This window comes from Hypanus sabinus, chromosome 5 (genome assembly GCF_030144855.1).
Source record: "Hypanus sabinus isolate sHypSab1 chromosome 5, sHypSab1.hap1, whole genome shotgun sequence".
NCBI classification, from domain to species: domain Eukaryota; kingdom Metazoa; phylum Chordata; class Chondrichthyes; order Myliobatiformes; family Dasyatidae; genus Hypanus; species Hypanus sabinus.
Window position 1 is genome coordinate 165,695,390 of NC_082710.1, and position 19,442 is coordinate 165,714,831.

General features: G+C 40.8%; 1 pseudogene; it reads right to left on the reverse strand.

Annotated features, from left to right (window-relative positions):
* Positions 1-278: 278 nt before the first annotated feature.
* Positions 279-19,137, reverse strand: LOC132394816 (profilin-2-like; annotated as a pseudogene).
* Positions 19,138-19,442: the final 305 nt, after the last annotated feature.

A 19,442-nucleotide genomic window follows, 5' to 3' on the forward strand; every position in this document is an offset into this window, starting at 1 on the left:
GAGATTTCACAAGCAGCTGAAATACAATCAACAAATCATTTTATATAGAATATAATAGATTATGTAAAGAATGTATCACTCAAGTTCATTAAATAAGTGGAAATGTCCCAAAATCTTTTTTTTTTCAGTGAACGTGAGTGGCTTCTCTCAAATTAATAGGGACGTGTTAGATCCTTTGATCCTGATGCAGGGGAACTCCAAACACCATTTTGCCTCCACAGATGCAGCTTGACCCTTTGAGATCTACAAACGGTTTGATTACTTTTGCTTTAGATCCTTCACCTGTTGTTGGCAAAAAGCAGGGGTCCAGAAACCATGATTTTTCGGCCGCCAGAGCTCAGTTCTGTCAGGGACCGCCGCCATGTTCCGCACTTATCAGCGAAAACAAAATTGCTGAAAGAACTCAGCGGGTCAAGCAACTGCGATTGATTAAAAAACAAGTACCGGTGCCAAAGGACAAAAGATCCCGATGCATGGTATCGAATCGAAACCGCGATGCGCTCCTTTTGCCGCCTGACCCGCTTGAGTTCTTCCAGCAGTTCTTTCTTGCTCCAGTCTCCGGTTTCTTCTCTGAAGTTACCAGTACACTGCCGGCGAGCCACCAGCGCGACAAGGCCCAATATTCTTGTTCCCAATATTTACAAGCAAATTAAAAAAATATATTAATCTTCCCATGTGTGATTTGGATTCAGACCCCCGTTTTACAGTAACCTGACCCACTAAACGTTAATTCAGATCGAAACTTTAAGTAGTTTGGGCTAAAAATGATCAGTAAACGGACAAGAGGAACTCAGAGAGTAAGGCAGCAGCTGGGGAAAGAAAAGGACAGTTGAAGTTCCCGCTTCAGATTCTTTATAACTCATTGTCTGGCGATTTCTCACGTAGAAGAACATACTCACGTTCTAAATTTTAAACGTTACCTCAGATCACACCCGAAATTCTCGTCCAATTTAATTCACGCATATAAGCATATCTTACATAAAATGTCAGTTTGCCTCAGACTTAATTTATATTTAGACACTTTAATATTAGTGAAAACGGCCAATCGTTCCATAGACCGTAGGATCAGAGGACGCAGGAACAGGAATTAGGCGATTTGGTTTATCGAGTCTGCTCTGCCATTCATTCATGGCTGATCCTTCCTTTGCCCATCCTCAGCCCCACTCCCCAGCCTTCTCCCCATAACCTTTGATGCCGTGTCCAACCAAGAACCTATCAGTCTCTGCCTTAAATATAGCAAATGACCTGGCCTCCGCATTTTCCTTCCTCACCACAGACTACTTGAAAGCTAACTTTTAGAAAATACTTTGCACATTTATTTCTACTACCAAAGTGCATGATCATACATCTTCCGACATTGTATTTCATTTGCCACTCTCTTGTCCGTTCTCCTAATCTGTCTAAATCCTTTTGCAGCTTATCTGTTTCCTCAACACTACCTGCCCCTCCACCAATCTTCGTATCATCTGCAAATCTGGCAACAAAGCCATCTGCGCCATTATCTAAATCATTGATATACAACATAAAAAGAAGCGGTCCCAACGCTGACCCCTGCAGAACACCACAAGTCACTGGCAGCCAACCAGAAACGGATCCGTTTGTTCCCACGCGCTGCCTTGTGCAAATAAGCCATTGATTTAGTCATGCCAGTAACTTTCCTGTAATGCTTTGGGCTCTTAACTTGGTAAGCAGCCTTATGTGTGGCACCTTGTCAAAGGCCTTCCGAAATTCCAAATATACAACATCCATTGCATCCCTTTTATCCATCTTACGTGTAATCTCCTCAAAGAATTCCAACGGATTCGTCAGGCAAAATTTTCCCTTAAGGAAACCATGCAGACTTTGCCCTATCTTGTCCTGTGTAACCAAGTACTCCACCACCTCATCCTTACAAATGACTCCAATACCTTCCCAACCACAAGTCAGACTAACTGGTCTATAATTTCCTTTCTGCTGCTTTCTTCCTCTCTGAAAGAGTGGAATGACATTTGCAATTTTCCGGTCCTCTGGCACTATGCCAGCGTCCAATAATTTTTGAAAGATCATTACCTCCTCCACAATCTCTACCATTACCTCTTTCGGAACCCTAGGGCGCACTTCATCTTGTGACTTTTGTAGCCTCGGGTACCTTTTGTAACCTTTTGAGCAACTTCTATCTTGTATTAGTAACTGCACTTGCTTCTCTCCCCTCACAACTTTCAACATTTGGCACACTGCTAGTGTCTTCCAGAGTGAAGACTGATTCAAAATACTCATTTAGTTCATCTGCCATCTCCTTGTCCCCCAATATTATTTCTCCAACCCATTTTCTGGCAGTCCTATATCCACTCTCATCTCTGTTTTATTGCTTACATATTTGAAAAAGGTTTTACAATCAACTTTGATATTGCTTGCAAGATTACGTTAATATTTCATCTTTTCCTTCCTGATGATTCTTTTAGTTTCTCTCTGTATGGTTTTAAAAGCTTCCCATTCCTCTGTCTTCCCACTAATATTTGCTTGTCGTACGCACTCTCATTTGCTTTTACATTAGCTTTGATTTCTCTTGTCAGCCACTGTTAAACTATTTTGACATTTGCGTATTTCTTTGTTTTGGGAATACATCTATTCTGCACCTTCCTCCTTTTTCCTTGAAACTCACGCCATTGCTGCTCTGCTGCCATCCCTGGCAGTATCTCCTTCCAACTTATATTGGCCAATTCCTCTCTCGTTCCACTGTAATTTCCTTTACTCTGCTGAAATACTGCTACGTCAGACTCATATTGTGATCACTGCCTCCCAAGGGGGCGTTTTACGTTAAGCCTCAAAATCACTTCCGGTTCATATATGTACCCCTAGTAGGCTCAACGAGTAACTGCTCTATAAAGCCATCTCGGCGTTCAACAAACTCTCTCTGTTGAGGTCCGTTGGAATTCCAGCTATTCGAAAATGGCACCCGAGAGGCAACATACCATCCGTAAATCTCGTTCCCTGCGGCATATAATGAGGCCATTCAACTCCTCGAGTCGATGAGGATTTTTTTTTGAGCAATTACTTCAATCTTGTATTCCATTTTATTTACCTGTAACCCATCCTCTTTCACATGGGTCAACTAATTCCGCATTAAATCTCCCGCTAACCACCAATGCTTACAATACGCAATTAACTCACCAGCTCCTCAATAAGAGGAAGCCGCAACACCAGCCACGCTGTCACAGAAAAGATGATCAAATCCTACACCGAATAGCTTTGTGAATAGAGCAAACACAGTAATTGTGTACACGCATATAAAAAGGGCATTAATTTCGATTTCAGATGCACAGCTACAAGCCAAGGAGAAGGGTAAGATCAAAAACAGTTCATTCTCAGTCACTGGGGAAAATTATCGCTTTTATCAAAGTGATTCATAGTATTATTTGATTTTCTGTTGGTATCCAAATAAAGCAACAACTGTCTTTGCACAGTTTCTAGGTCGTTCTGACTGTCTAGTTGTCTATCTAAATAGCGGTGCTCTGTTGATTTGTCTCTCTCTTCCGATGGCTTGTTTACCTGTCCGCTCATGACCTGAGAGTAGAATGGAGAACAGTAATTCTCAGCGTGGTCAGCTGTGAAGAGACGAATAGGAATGAGGTTGTAGGACATGGGAGGAAGAGAAAGTGCAGAATGAAGTGATGAAAGAAGGTAGAGCATATTAAACTACGTTTGTTACCGAAAATATAGGGACACACATTTCCCACTTCACCACTTTCAGATTTTTGAAGCGTCCGCCCCCTTTACGACTTTTTAAGAATGAAGGGCGATCTAACTAGAATACAGTATATAAAATCCCGAGTGGGTATGTCGAAATACTTCAACTAGAGGGGGAATCATAAACGAGGACATATCGCTCCAAGATTAATAGGCGGCCTTTTGGAACCGAGGTACATCGGAAGTAGTTATTCTTTGGCATTCCATATCCCTGCCAGTGGTGGAGATGAGGTCTCACCGGGGATAGTTAAAAAAGAGGTAGTAAATGCGTTTTTTGAATGATCGAGGAATTAAGAACTACAGGAAATTGGACTAAAGAAGAACTGAGGGCTGGGGCTTGTCAGCTGTGAATATATTGAATGATGTGGCGTGCTTGCCTTTTCTTATGAACATATTTCACATGGAATTCCACAGCTTCAGGTGACCGGCCAGTGCTGCAGTAAATCATTTGTTTTCTCTTCCTCTTTCTACGTCTCGATCAGCACAGCCTGGCATCGTGGGTATTTCCTATAGCTCTGTTATATAAATAAAAAAAACATTTTTTTCGCTATCTTCCCGTTAGCTGCCCTCACCTTAAAGTTTTTTTTTATTAAAAAAGTGATCTTGTATTCAAAGCTCCTGCCCCGCATCTGGTCGTCATTCATCTATAAACCGGATATCGTCACCTACAGCCTCCCCTTGTCAAACTTGACCTTAACCTTCCTGAGATATTCCCTGTGTCCTATCCATGCCCTTCTCACTATCTTACAAAGTTAAAGCTAACATTCTCTCCTACCCTGTTCTTCGGAAAGATCTACAACCTGTAAAGTTAACTCTGTTTTTCTTCCCCTAAAACACACCATATAAAATCCTGAGCCGACTTGACCGGCTGAGTGTTTCCAAAAGTTTTTGTCTTTCATTTAGATTTCCATCAACTGAAGTTCCTGTAGAGTTTCTTTATAAGTGCTTCTAAAAATAAAGAAAAACTTTCCCATTGAGAAGAAAGACACATCTTCCATATTTTTTTTCTCCGATTTCTCGATATTCCCGTACGTCATAAGTTAAATGGCAACTACATCCAGCCACCAACATCAGCCGAGTTTTCATGCAACCCGGTACCCGGTCTGAAGTTCTGGTATACGAGGCGAATCGGTTAGTGCGGGTATGGAGGGGGGAGACCTACTTGCCCCGGTGCATGCACGGAAGTGCTGATTCAATGAGCAGATTCTCACAATCAGTTTAGATTAGAACTGTAAACAAGAGGGTGCTGGAAATCTAACATGCAGAGACGAGTTGGAGAGACTGTCCAACAGGAGTTGCTTTTTATCAGAAGTAGAAAATGCCGACAGCGTGGGAGGAAGAGTTGGCCTATCTCTGATGGCATAATGAATATATGTTAAATTTTAACCTCTGCATGAGAGTTTCTTGTGCTTTTCAGAGTTGCAATCAGTAACCAAACTGCTCCAGTCGTCAGGTAATGAGATAAGTAAATATGCAAGAGCTGGAAATGTTGCCAGTTGCTGGCTGTTGTGCTCGTGAAACCTATTCCACACCTAACTTGACAATGCGTTATATATTCGTGAAAAGGAAGAGACCAAATGCTGTAAAGATGCATTTCGAAGTTCAAAGTAAATATCTTATCAAAATACTTATATTATCCTACAATTCATCTTCATGTTGGTATTCACGGTACAATAAAAAATGATACAGAAAGACTGACAAACAACAAATGTGCAAAATAAGACAACCTTTTGAAAGACAAGAATAAACAAACAAACAACCAAATAAATAATGCCGAGAAAAAGAGCTGAAATGCAAAATGAGTGAATTCATTTTCCATTTTGAAACGTGTGAAATTAATTCACTGGAAATCACTGTTTTCTAAAACCAGCCCCATTTTCCATCAGCTGTACGATGTTGTAAATTATCCACAGTAGTATCAGGACTATATCTAAAAATGAAATTATCTACCACAAGCTTAGAGCAGAAAATGTGTGACGAACAGCGCATTAAGCGTTAACACGACTTTCCTTTCCAATTAACTCCACGAAAAATGAGTCAAGCGTGGGAAAAATACCTAGATTGAACCCTCCTCTGTCAGTTGTGGTGCTTTCAACAGATTTGAAGTCGGCTTAAAATTATTTAATTTTAATGATGGCAAGTCTACGGTTCACAATATTTCCAATGTTCAAAGAAGGAGCGAGTTGCCCGCAGTATGGGCTGTTCAGATAACCTGCATCAACGTTTCAAATTATTAATGGCATCGAAAATATGAAGCAGGAAAGAAATAATAAATAGCAGCTTTTGGTAAGCACATCACCTACTGACTGTCAATATGACAACAAACATTATCTCCAGGGTCTCAACGTCTTGTTCTTGGTAATGAATTCCTTACTGCTTTTTCTCCTCTCCTCTTCGTCACTCCTCCCTATCCCAGCTGGTTCTTTGATGATTAAAAACATTTAAACAAAATTGTTTCTGTTTGTTTCCGTAATAGATTGGATGTTAGCTCGGAGAGAGAAAGGTAAACGCAGAAGCAATTTTAAATGCTGTACTGACGTTTGTTTTAATAAGGATCACTTGATGTTTTTACAGTTCTCTTTTTAAGATGTCGATTTGAGCAATGGTTTAAAATATTGAAAATATGTTTCATACTCAGAATTAGACGAGAAATGTAAAAGCTATGGTGAGTAAAATCACGCTTTGTACACTAGGATAATGACATTTCTCGCTGTTCTGCCGATTAAGGATTTTGATTGAGTAAGGCTTCATTTGCCAATTTGTTTCCCAATCTGAGTAAAGGTTGTTTGCCCTTGCGATCTTTGCAGTATAGTTTCGCTAGAATTGTTAGAGATAAGAGGAATGTGTATAAGGAGAGTTTGGGAAAGATTACTGAAGTCTTGAGGCAGTTTTAAGGTGTTTGGAAGCAGATACAGAGGAGACGTCAGGGGTGATTTTTTTACGCAGAGAGTGGTGAGTGGTGAGTTGGTGACAGTGGTGGATGAGGATACGATAGCGTCTTTTAAGAGACTCCTGGACAGTTACATGGAGCTCAGAAAAATAGAGGGCTGTGGTTACCCTAGCTAATTTCTAAGGTAAAGACATGTTCGGCACAGCTTTGTGGGCCGACGAGCCTGTATTGTGCTGTAGGTTTTTTATGTCTCAATGATCTGGTTAAGAGGTATGCCATTCCAATAAGCCTGCTAAGGTGGATGACTAGAGGATTTTGAAATGGAATAATGTTTTAAGATAATATGCTTCCTATATCGCGGTACAAAGACGGGAAATTTCGGAGGACTAAATCTTTGGAATTCTTTAACTTCAGAGACTATGTACTTCGTTGTGTCCATTACCATCTCCGATCGATAGACTAAAGTACATCAAAGGCTTCAAACGGAATTAGATGAGTTGTGACCTCAGTGAATAGAGGGACAACCTCCCGAGACCGAGCGCCCTATTGTTGTTTCAATTTTCTCTACCCATGGGGAAAGAGTTCACAGATTTAAATGCTCTTCCTCCAGTATGAACAATCACATCGCGAACCTTGTTGTATTGTCTGGAGTATCCTGAAAATAAAGTCTAATCTTCTGGACGGAATGACTTCCACCAGGAACCAAGGGAAGCGATGTTCATTGTCAATATCTAATTGTATACTGAGCATACCATGACAAAATACATTAAATGTATGGTGGGTAAAATACTTTAATGTGTGGATCATTTGAAGTATGTACGTCATGAGCCCCAGAAGTTCATGACGTGGCAAATCTATCTAAAACCTAGACAACTACAAACACTGAAATCCAGATGGATTTGCTAGGAGCGAGCAACTATCTTGAATGGTCGCGATTTCCTACCTTTCCACATTTTCACTTTACTAGTTTCCACTAAACATTCAACCAAGAGTATCAAATAAAAGCATGACTATTAGGCGTAGCAGTGTATGTTTTTGATCTGGATATGTATTTCTATTTCCGCAGATGAGAGATTGGCTGAGCTGAGAACGGGTATGAAAAGATGTTGTGGATCACACCTTACAATATTCTAATGCATTATTTATTTAAATCTGAAACATTAGGCTATGTTCCTGTAACTAATCTGAAAGTTATTTTTAAACAACAGCAGCAATAATAATAATGATAATCTTGCAATTTCAGAGCTCCAGGACATCCGCAGAACAACACGTGAGTAAAATAAGGCTTAGCTTTAAACACTTTGAATCATATTCTGCTTGGCTTCTTGAGTCTGAGCAAACTTGTATTAATGTTCATGCTAAAATTTCAGTTAATGCCTTGAAAAATGGCGTGGTTGGGGTATATCCAAATGATGTTCGCTATTCCCCAGTGCCTAAATTGCAGTATCTCGGACCTGAGAAGGGACATAAACACAGTTTACCTAACCAGCCGAGCTTTGTATATTGTTCCCAATATTCAACCTGTAAACGAACAAAAGAAAACATAACTCCGGTCTCGTCAGACGAACAGGATCCAACAAAGCTGAAGCGCAACCACAGAAAGATGCCCGGAAGATGAGCGAACACTTGTGGTAAAGGCTTTTTAAAGGGGCTGAGTGGGGGCGGGGTGGGGGGGTAGAGACGCCAAGAGAAGAACAGGTATCATCAGGGCACTTAGGAAGGCGAGCATAAACGTATGGTAACGGAAGATACGGTTCTCTGTGCTGAAGCGTGTACATTTGGGGCTAGAAAATGGGAGGAAAAAATAAACAGTCTTAGAAGTTCAAAGTTGAAACCAGCTTTTAAAATGCTGCTATTCCCTTTCGTTCGGAAACACGGTTGGTACACTTAGTTCATCGCGGGGACGGAAGAGGAAAGCTAAGGGGAACAATGGAGATAAAATTCACAGCGCACTTTAATAACATTTTCTGAAGATAATAGAACCCTGATTGACTACCCGATATTCTGTTGCCCCGTACTCACACTCTTTTGGAATAGGCTTCCATGTATATCATACATTTTAATATGTCCCTTCTTAAAGTTACAACGTCCACATCTTACTTCAGCATTGATTCTCTGTCCATGCGTGGGCAAATAAGTATACCAACCGATGTCTGGTTCCAAATATTTTTGATCCTTTACTTATTTGAAACGAAGTGGAGAAAGGTTACTTCAATTGGAACAAACTGAGGATTTGAAATCATGTTTCTTACCATGGCAAAATGATAATATCGAATTTCATTTGGTTTTGCACCATAGAATACTGAAGTTCCACGGTGCAAATAAGTTAACCTGTTATCTATGAACTCGGTTAAAATTACATCTGCTTTCAAGAATGACTTTGCCGTTCCAGGGGACCAAATACTGGAGAAAGATAAAGGTATTTTTATAACTCTATTTCCTTAGCCAGTCAAATTCGATTCCATCTCCAAGGAGAACTCCAAACCTCTTCACATATTTTGCTTGCAAAATTAGGGAAAACTAACTTTAGAAATGATGCTATTAATTGCCTATCTACATTGGGATAATTTATAATAACCTACCGGCATATCAACCCGCGCGTCTTTAGCATGGGTGAATATGTAGGTGGGTCGGATTGCGGGGTGCAAGTGACACTGGAACCTAGAAGGAAATTGCTATTGTCACAAAGAAAACGAACATGTTCCCGGCAGACAACATGAATAGTGAGGAGCCATCTCGGTCTCTGGAGCTATGAAATAGCAGCTCCATTTGCTATGTTGCCGTGTCACTCTATTATTTCGTGATCTACCTGTTTTTCTGATCTAATTACGATCACCTCCAATCTGATAGGAAGGAATGGTTAATCGCACTCTTTATCAAATGTTTCAGAGGCAACGTATGCAACATGTATTCAAATTAACTTAGTGAAACGCCAAAGTGAAGACTATCGTTGGAGACAGCAATATTTTATCACGGTACATCCTTTAGAACACTGAAACCCGATAGACAATAGACAATAGACAATAGGTGCAGAAGTAGACCATTCGGCCCCTCAAATCTGCACCGCCATTCTGAGATCATGGCTGATCATTCACTATCAATACCCAGTCCCTGCCTTGTCCCCATATCCCTTGATTCCCCTATCCATCAGATATCTATCTAGCTCCTTCTTGAAAGCATCCAGAGAATTGGCCTCCACCGTCTTCCGAGGCAGTGCATTCCACACCTCCACAACTCTCTGGGAGAAGAAGCTCTTCCTCAACTCTGTTTTAAATAACTGACCTCTTATTCTCAATCCATGCCCTCTGGTACTGGACTCTCCCAACATCTGGAACATATTTCCTGCCTCAATCCTATCAAATCCTTTAATTATCTTAAACGTTTCAATCAGATCCCCTCTCAATCTCCTCAATTCCAGCGTGTACAAGCCCAATCTCTCCAATCTCTCTGCGTAAGACAGCCCTGCCATCCCAGGAATCAACCTAGTGAATCTACGCTGCACTTCCTCAATTGCCAGAATGTCCTTCCTTAAACCTGGAGACCAAAACTGTACACAATATTCCAGGAGTGGTCTCACCAAGGCCCTGTACAAATGCAAAAGGACATCCTTGCTCTTGTACTCAATTCCCCTTGTAACAAAGGCCAACATTCCATTTGCCCTCTTCACTGCCTGTTGCACTTGCTCATTCACCTTCATTGACTGAACTAGGACTCCTAGGTCTCTTTGCATTTCTCCCTTACCTAACTCTACACCGTTCAGACAATACTCTGTCCTCTTGTTCCTGCTTCCAAAGTGGATAACTTCACATTTATTCACATTGAATGACATCTGCCAAGTATCTGCCCACTCACCCAGCCTATCCAAGTCTCCCTGTATTCTCCTAACGTCCTCTTCGCATGTCACACTGCCACCCAGTTTAGTATCGTCAGCAAACTTGCTGATATAGTTTTCAATGCCCTCATCTAAATCGTTGACATAAATCGTAAAGAGCTGTGGTCCCAATACAGAGCCCTGTGGTACCCTACTAGTCTCCTCCAGCCAGTCCGAGAAACACCCATTCACTGCTACCCTTTGCTTTCTATCTGCCAACCAGTTTTCTATCCATGTTGAAACCCTGCCCCCAATGCCATGAGCTCTGATTTTACTCACCAATCTCCTATGTGGCACCTTATCGAATGCCTTCTGAAAATCTAGGTACACAACATCCACTGGCTTACCCTCGTCTAACATCCTTGTTACACCCTCAAAAAACTCCAACAGATTAGTCAAGCATGATTTGCCCTTGGTAAATCCATGCTGGCTCGGCCTAATCCTATTACTGCCATCAAGATGTGCCATTATTTCGTCCTTAATAATGGACTCAAGCATCTTCCCCACGACTGACATTAGGCTAACAGGGCGATAGTTCTCCGTTTTCTCCTTCCCTCCCTTCTTGAAAAGTGGGATAACATTAGCCACTCTCCAATCTTCAGGAACTGATCCTGAATCTAAGGAACATTGGAAAATGATTACCAATGCATCCGCAATTTCCTGAGCCACCACTTTTAGAACTATTCTATTTACTTCACTGATCTCGTTGAAGCACAGGGATATGACACCAATGCGCTGAACTTCCTGCTAGAAGACAGTTGAATAACAGTCAAGTATTTTTCCCTTTCTCTAAATCCATAGAAAAATGTAAGGTATATGATTCAGGCAATTGAATGTTTATGTTTATTTCGGTACGTCTCTAAAACAGTCACATACAGACTTTAATCTTGGGGTAATTTTTGTCTTCAGAATTGAGTTCTGCGTTTCTAAATCAAAAAGAAAATGGTGAGTAGAATTTTAAATGAAAGTAATACTGAATTTGTAAGATCCATTGAGATATGCCGCACAACTTCCGTTCAACTCACTGCCTGACCACAGTGGAGCGCAATACTGCAGATGATACATAAAACTATAGACAGTATTCATAGTTTAGCACTCTCACCCCCGATAATGCTGCACTCCTGTTATTGCTCTTGGGGCTTCGGATTGCATTGCAACTGAAGGAAACAGGAACGGAATTTAAATTGCAAGTCATTATCGAGCGGTATTAATCTGAGACATCAATATGCTACTGCTAACAGTTGCACTTAGGATACATATAAATTGTGAAACAAGTTTAATTAATGAATAGTAATTAATTACAATTACTGCCAACTTAATGTCTACTTAATGACATGAGAGGTGACTCGCAGGGATTATTTCACGAAGTCAGTTTCAATATTATGCATTAGGGTTAGGTCATGCTGCCTGTCCTAATATGTTTTTGTTATGTACTTTAGAAAAAAAATTAAAAGTGTAAATCAGTTATTACCAAGGAAAGTTCCTGTTCATTGTTGAGATAATTTCACAAATGCGTAAATCATGTGACGTGGAACTCCCCCATTCACGTGCTCACCATGAGAAAATGTTTATTTATCCAGACGTGAAATTGGAGTTCAGTAACATTTGCTGTTTGTCATGACAACAGTCATACGACATTTATGAAGGGTCGGCACCTAAATGCGTAAGCATTGTATTTGTCCTGTCAGTTCCACGCAGGTCTTCATATTCGTTAATTTGGATTTTACATAGTGTGTATAGTAGATTTTCTGTCAGGTTGTGAGATGGCTCTGCCGAAAGGCGGGAAATTTTGGATATATAAAACTACAACAGATGCTATGAAATTTAATGAGGATTCTGCTGTATGCAGTGTAACCCATCAGCCCTTACAAATCTCATATTGAAGTGCGGTAATAGAGGCAGCGGATTCACAAGGTAAAAATTGACGGGTTAAAACATCAAATCTAAAATTGGACATGGGCGCCATTGGTTGCTTTTCTATAATTGCTTTCTTTTTTTCACGAGGTACGGGGGCATTCCCTTTAGCGGGGATAAGCGGGGCGGGGGGGGGGGGGGTCTACTCACTAGAATGCAGACATGTAGAAGGTTTCCTCACAAGTTGTAACACTGCGAGCGACCTCCCTCAGGTTGCACGCATGGTTCCATTGTGGAGAGGATCTATCTTAGAATTTGGATTAGCTATTTTGAAGAAATGTGAGGATTAATTTCCTTACCCTAAGGGTTGTAACTGATTTTAAATGCTTTGCAACTGGGGTCTATAGATCCCCGTTCATTAAGTCAATGCAAGAATCCATAATATTAGAGATGAAATGAACCCATCCCGGGTACGAAGGATTACACAAGTGGATGTGCTTTATTGGATGGAAGCCAGATTAGCAGCGACGCCCACAACGATCTCATTAAGGAGCCGTACTCCTCTTCCGTCACCCCCCCCCCCGTATCCTTGACTCTGTTGCATAAATGCTTCGATTTTGACGATTTGCCCTATAAACGATTTTGGGTATTATTGAAGACATTTCGTAAATATATAAATCCTATTTCCTTGATTTGCTTGTAAAAATAGCAACTTAGTAAACATGGATCTTTCATTGTCAGAGCTGGAAAAGCGGAGGATTGCTGTAAACAATGAAGGTAAAATGGGAGTCCAACGCGGTTCTGATATCTCCTTTACTTCGATGTTTATTTACGCTTCAGTGAATGCTCCAATACTTTCATAAAAATAGGAAACACAGGTAATCATCTCAGTACCGTGGAGTACCGTCAATATATAACTACTTATGAGCGAAACTCTGAACATTACTCTCCCAGTACGACATGGTAGATAACTAGTGGACATGGCGCACGTCCAGAAAAAAAATGACACGCATTGAATTGATTTGAATTGAATTCATTGCTTACGCTCTTCATACACATGAGGCATAAAAATCTTTACGTTACGTCTCCGTCTAAATGTACAATGTGCAATTTATCGTAATTTCTAATAAACAGTATGTACAACAGGACAGTCAATATAACATAGAAATACAATTGTATCAGCATGAATTAATCAGTCTGATTGAGGGGACCCAGAAATGTTAGTGAGGATTTGGACTTGAATACTCTCAAGATCTCCTATTCCAGCATGCTAGGAAGTTTTATGAAACAAGGACTGTAATGAATGATATCCGAGCTCAAATCTGGGCTTGGCAAACGCACAAATAAAAGTAAGATCAAATTAATCATTTAATTGTGAAAGCAAGTTGCAACAATGAAAAGAGGGATTAAACTTTTGAAAATATTTTTACATTCGCACTTTTACACCAAGTACCAGCACTTTGTACACATTTTAAGCTAACAGTATGAAAGGTAGGTCTAAACAAGGAAGGATTAGCTTATTTTCTTCTTTCTGCCTTTCTGCCTTTCTGATTGTCAGACTATTCATCTATCTATCTACCTATCGTGAAACATCTACATATCTCTAATATCGATCCATTGGTTTTAAATCATCAGAAATCGTGAACTGAAGCGAATGGCTGGCTGACAAGTTTATATAGAACTGTTATGAATTGCTTTTTATTCCTCTTGTTTGTTGTTGAAGTTTGATGGCGATATATATTTATATGTCAATATTGCTGTGTTGTCATTATGATGGCTATTTGTGGCAAAAGGGCCGGCAACCGTTGACAGCATTGGTGAGTAAAGGAACATAATTAATGATACGTTAGGACAAGTCGATCTGGAATCACGTACCAAGTGATGCTCTGTCATGGTCCAGATCGGTTCCCCTTTAAATTTAGTTAGGTTGCGATCCGGACCATTGACTCCTTGTTCCCTTCTAATTCCGTTTCACGCGTCCCTTGAGTTTGGCAATCAAGGTAATCTACCCGTGACCCGAACCGGCAGTTTATAAGCCCCTGGATTTAGCTGTTCGGGGTGAGAGTGTAAAGAAACTTTCGCAAGTTGCTGCCGTCACGACAAGCCAGAGTGATCCAGCCCGCATCGAAGTACCAGCAATTCACCTTCCATCGCCAGAGTGGGTCCGGGCAGGGTCAATCTACCAGGGGTGAGTTGAAGGCGGAGTCCTGACTCGACGTTTATGACCCTTGTCCGTGTCTACCCCTCGAAGAGTCCCGGCTCGGTGCCTGATCTGAAGGAGGAGTCCTGGTTCAAGTTTCCTTGTCCTGTGTTTTGGTGTCCGCATTTCTGGCTGCAGCGATCCATGGTATCCAATTGTCTGGCGGCGGTGAATCAAGGACGCAGGGTTCAAGTCCAAGGGCCGGGGCGGTCCCAGTCATGGCCGCGGATGTCCATGTTCCCCATGTCCAAGTCCCAGGTCCGCGGAGATCCTAGTCCTTAGTCCCCTAGTCCGAGGTTCATGTTCCTCTCTCCTCCTTGATTTCCCGATCTTCTGCGTAGCGAGTAATAAACGCTATTTTATTGTACCTAAGAAAGACATGTTTGTGTCCTGCTTGTGGGTGCTGTCCCAGCACCCTTGTCCTCACCTCGTGACACGCTCTACTTTGGAATTTTGTTTCTCAGAAGCTGCATCTGAAGTTTTCACCTGTTTGTAAACACAAATCATGCATTGACATTACACTTTTAATGAATAATTTTCCTATTCTGCCTTTTTTGCCTCCAATGCATTTCGCTACATTATTGTTTCTTTCTTTACTCTCTTTTTGTAAATCCTCTAATTTATTTTGCTTCGTAGATGGCTACATGGAGCTTGGAAAGATAGAGGGCTATGGGTAAAGCCTAGGTAGTTGTAAGGTAGGGACATGTTCAGCACAGCATTGGTGGCCGAAGGGCCTGTATTATGCTGCATGGTTTCTATGGAACAATTAATTTCTTATTTCCTAGCCAAAAAAAAAGCTGGACGGCAAGGTGTTATGGTCGAAAGATGTTGCACAATAAGTTTTATTATTACTCCTGTTCTTTCTATAAATGTTTATTTAGAAAGCTGGTTTTGCAATGTTGGAGATATTATGACTTCAATGAAACCTACTGTATTAATGGATATAAAAACGATCAAAATAAGTTTGACACCTTCTCAAAACAAATTAAGTACTAATGACTTTTGTGTTGTATTTTAGAAACCGAAGTACTTCGACTAAAATTGGGTAACACCTTAATTTGATTATTAATATTGCAAATGGATTCGACGTTTGCTCGTCTCTATTAGATATTGAACACAAATGAAATAGTTATTTACTACAGAATTCATTGCTGAACTTGTCACACTTCAAGCACGGGGTTGATCTCTTTACAGCTATGAAAGAATGAGTCCACATACACTTCCGGGGTTTGATCAGAATCATGACATATGTTGCAATAAAAACAGCACTAAAGACGAATAGTGAGATAATGTAAACATATCAGTCTCAGAACATATTTCAACTACCCATACAGCATCGCCCTATTTTGTTAATGAAGTGATACCTGATGTTAATTGAAAGGAAATGATTACATAATAATAATTGCATAACAATGTTCCCTCCAATTGGTGATGGGCAAAAAATCTTGTGCTGTATATTTTTTTTTTGCCCAGTGAAAACAACATATGTGCACTGAATAATCTCTTCAATAAAAAATAGTGTACATAGGCCAGGTCTAAAAGCAGCAAATCGTCGCAAACTGCACGTTGTCAACACCATCCACACCAGAAACCTGAAAAGCAAATGTGATTATGTACATAAGAGCTAGGAGCAGGAGTAGGCCAACCTGCCCATCGAGCCTGCCCCCCCATTCAATAAGATCATGGCTGATCTGTCTGTAAATTCAGCTTCACCTTCCTGCCTTTTCTCCATAACCCTTAATTCCCCTACTATGTAAAAATCTATCCAACTCTATCTTAAATATATTTAGTGAAGAAGCCTCAACTGCTTTCCTGAGCAGAGAATTCCACAGATTTACGACTCTCTGGGCAAAACAGTTTATCCTTGCCTCCGCCCTGAATCTTGAGGGAATGTCCCCTAGTTCTGGTCTCAGATACCTACTTCTATCTTATCTATCCCTTTCAAAATTTTGTATGCTTCTATAACATCCCCTCTCATTCTTCTGAATTCCAGAGAGTATAGTCCCAGGCGACTCAATCTTTCCTCATAGGTTAACCGCCATTCATCTCTGGAATCAACCTAGCGAACCTCCTCTGCACTGCCTCCAAAGCCAGTATCTCCTTCCTGGAGTATGGAGACCAGAACTGCACACATTACTCCAGGTGCGGCCTCACCATTACCTTGTATATTTGCAGCATGACTTCCAAGCTCAATCCCTCTAGCAATGAAGGCCAGTTCTGTTTGACTTCCTGTTTTTTTTTGTTTGGAATAAATTTATTTCATCTGTCTGTAAACAAGGTGGTTTAACAATATTGGCATTCTGTAAATGCATTTTAAAATCAGATGAGTTAGACAGTATCCCAGATGTAACAAAATTGCAGAGAAAGAAAATGGACAGGTCAGCAACAAGAATTTTTAAATCTGTACATATTTCGCAACGCTTGAACATTGAGTACATGCAAGAGTAGAGTAACGCCCCTAAGTGCCATTCAACTGAAAGCCTTACAGCAGCAGTTAAATCCATCTCACAACAGCAAATCTATATGTAGAATGTATGGCACAGGATACACAAACATTTGCAAACTAATTTTACAAGACAGCCGTGTGATTATTCCAAACAATACCATCTCCCATTTTATTCATTTATGAATACAGAGCTTTTGTCGTATTGGTTGAACCGAACACAAGTTAGTATTGTGCTCAAAACAGACATTTCCACAGATTTTAAAACAATTAGGAGCATAAGTCAATTCTTCCAGTTTCCCTCTGCAGCATGAGCTTACCAGGTTTAATGCATCAATCCCCTTGATTTGAAATATTTAATTTCCATGCAGAAGACTGCCAACCTTGATCAGATACGAATTTGATCTTCAAATCATCAACATTGATGGGCATACTATCTATCACACATTTATCTAAATTGCCAATACAGTATGAGGGGTGGCAGTCACCCTTCACAATCATTTTATAGCAGTCTGCCCTTAAAATCCCTCAAACTGGAAGTTAATTGGTCCTATGAAGCTCTCAAATCTGGACACATCAGTGATGGTTATGTCGGGATATTTATTGTCCAAAGTGGCAACCTTTTTAAAAAGATAAACTCACATGAGAGGAGCTGGCAAAACGTTTAAGTGCCCGATCTATTGCAAAGATGGAATGTTACTGGAGAATAAACGGATCAGAGTCAGTATTGTGGTATGTTCGTGGGGAAGTAACTTACACATCTCTAAAGCTGCTTTGTGATCACATCTCATGAAATTAAGATGCTGAAAAACTTAATACAAGTTTAACAGAGTGCACCTTCAAAGCTGCTGGAAAGTTATTCATGGACGTAAACAGATTTTGAAATCCAGGTGCTTTAGCAATGATAACGGGCAAACTAGATATAAGTATTACCTAAGTCAGGAACGTTATGGCAAAAATAGGTATGCACTTTCTGTTCCAACATGCTCAAACAAAAAGGAAGACTAAAAATATCTGCGTAATTACTGAAAGTGCTCTCTCAGCAACACTTAGATTGTACTACCAGCACCTTTTCATTCATTTTCAATAAGTACTTCAAAGGGGAAGGGAAGGGAGATAGAGAATAATCAGAACCTGCTTTGGTGACTTTGGATGCCATTAAACTTTCTAACTAAAACAAAGCAACGCCTAGGCTCAGTAAGTCAGCCCAATTGTTTGCAACAATATCAAAAGTAATAACATGCCTATTACCATTTAGTTATTGTGCTAATGGTGCCAAAACAGTGGATCTACTTTCCATTACATCTACAATGTTATTACAATTAAGTGGTAAAGAGGCAAAGGGAATCAAATGGATAAATTAAAAAATAATCTAACCAACTACAGTCTGGTAGCACTGCCACTGCAACTGGGTCGTGGCAAGGGTGAATGAGTTGTTAGGCTGATGGGGAGAGGCTGCTCAGTATCCAGAATTCCTCAGGTATGGAGCCATGGTGTTTCCTTGTTGACTACCCACCCCAATGGACACTTTCCTTTCCCAGGACTACAAGCAATGCTGGAGTACATAAGGAAAAAAACATGAAAATTTTCTTTCCCCACCAATACAGGGATACAAAGGAGACATGGGCTCATACCCCCCAAAACCCTGCATTGCTAATAAACGTTCTGTGACGTCAACGTGAAACAACAGGTGACTGCTAAAGGAAACTTTAATAGCATTTTTTTAAACACTGAGTAGCAAACTTGGTCGACTGGAACCCAGTCTCCCTCAAGTATTTTGCCATTGTGAATGGCTTCTTATTCAAGATTCCTCCGTGGGTCCCTTCTTTTCTCATTACAAAGGCCAGCTATGCCTACAGAAACATTGTACATTGGTTCTCCAGCTTGGCTCTTTGTCCTGATGTCCATTGTGCAGTCACCTTCACCAAACAGGCTATCTCTGATAACAGAACATTTCCTTCTACCCAGGACCAAGCCATTGGGAAGAAAATTTGACGATCCTTTCCAGCCACCACATCTATTTCTGGAGGCGTGACCACCGAGAAGGTGCCTCCTCCGGGCGACGCTGCCCACACGTACTTGCCGATGACGGTGGAGTCCTGGCAGTTTCCATCGGCCATCAGGTTATCGACATAACCGTTCCAGCCAGCCATGGTCGCCCTTGTCGCTGCTCTCTCCGCGCACACAGGCTCACACTCTCTCGTCTGCTTGAATAATAACGGGCAGGGCAGAGCCTCCAAGCCGGCAGATGATGGGGTGGGGAGGTGCGAGTGCATGAGGTTAAAACAATAAATGCAAATTGGGTGGGTCACAACAAAACTACCAAAAGGATTTTTCAAAAAAATTATATTATTTAATAATTTTTTCTCCCTCTACTTCTTGCAGCTGCCGCTATCTCTGGGTCTGTGGGACGAAGGTGGGCTCGGCTGTCGGTTAAAATGAGCCGAGACAGGAAGGG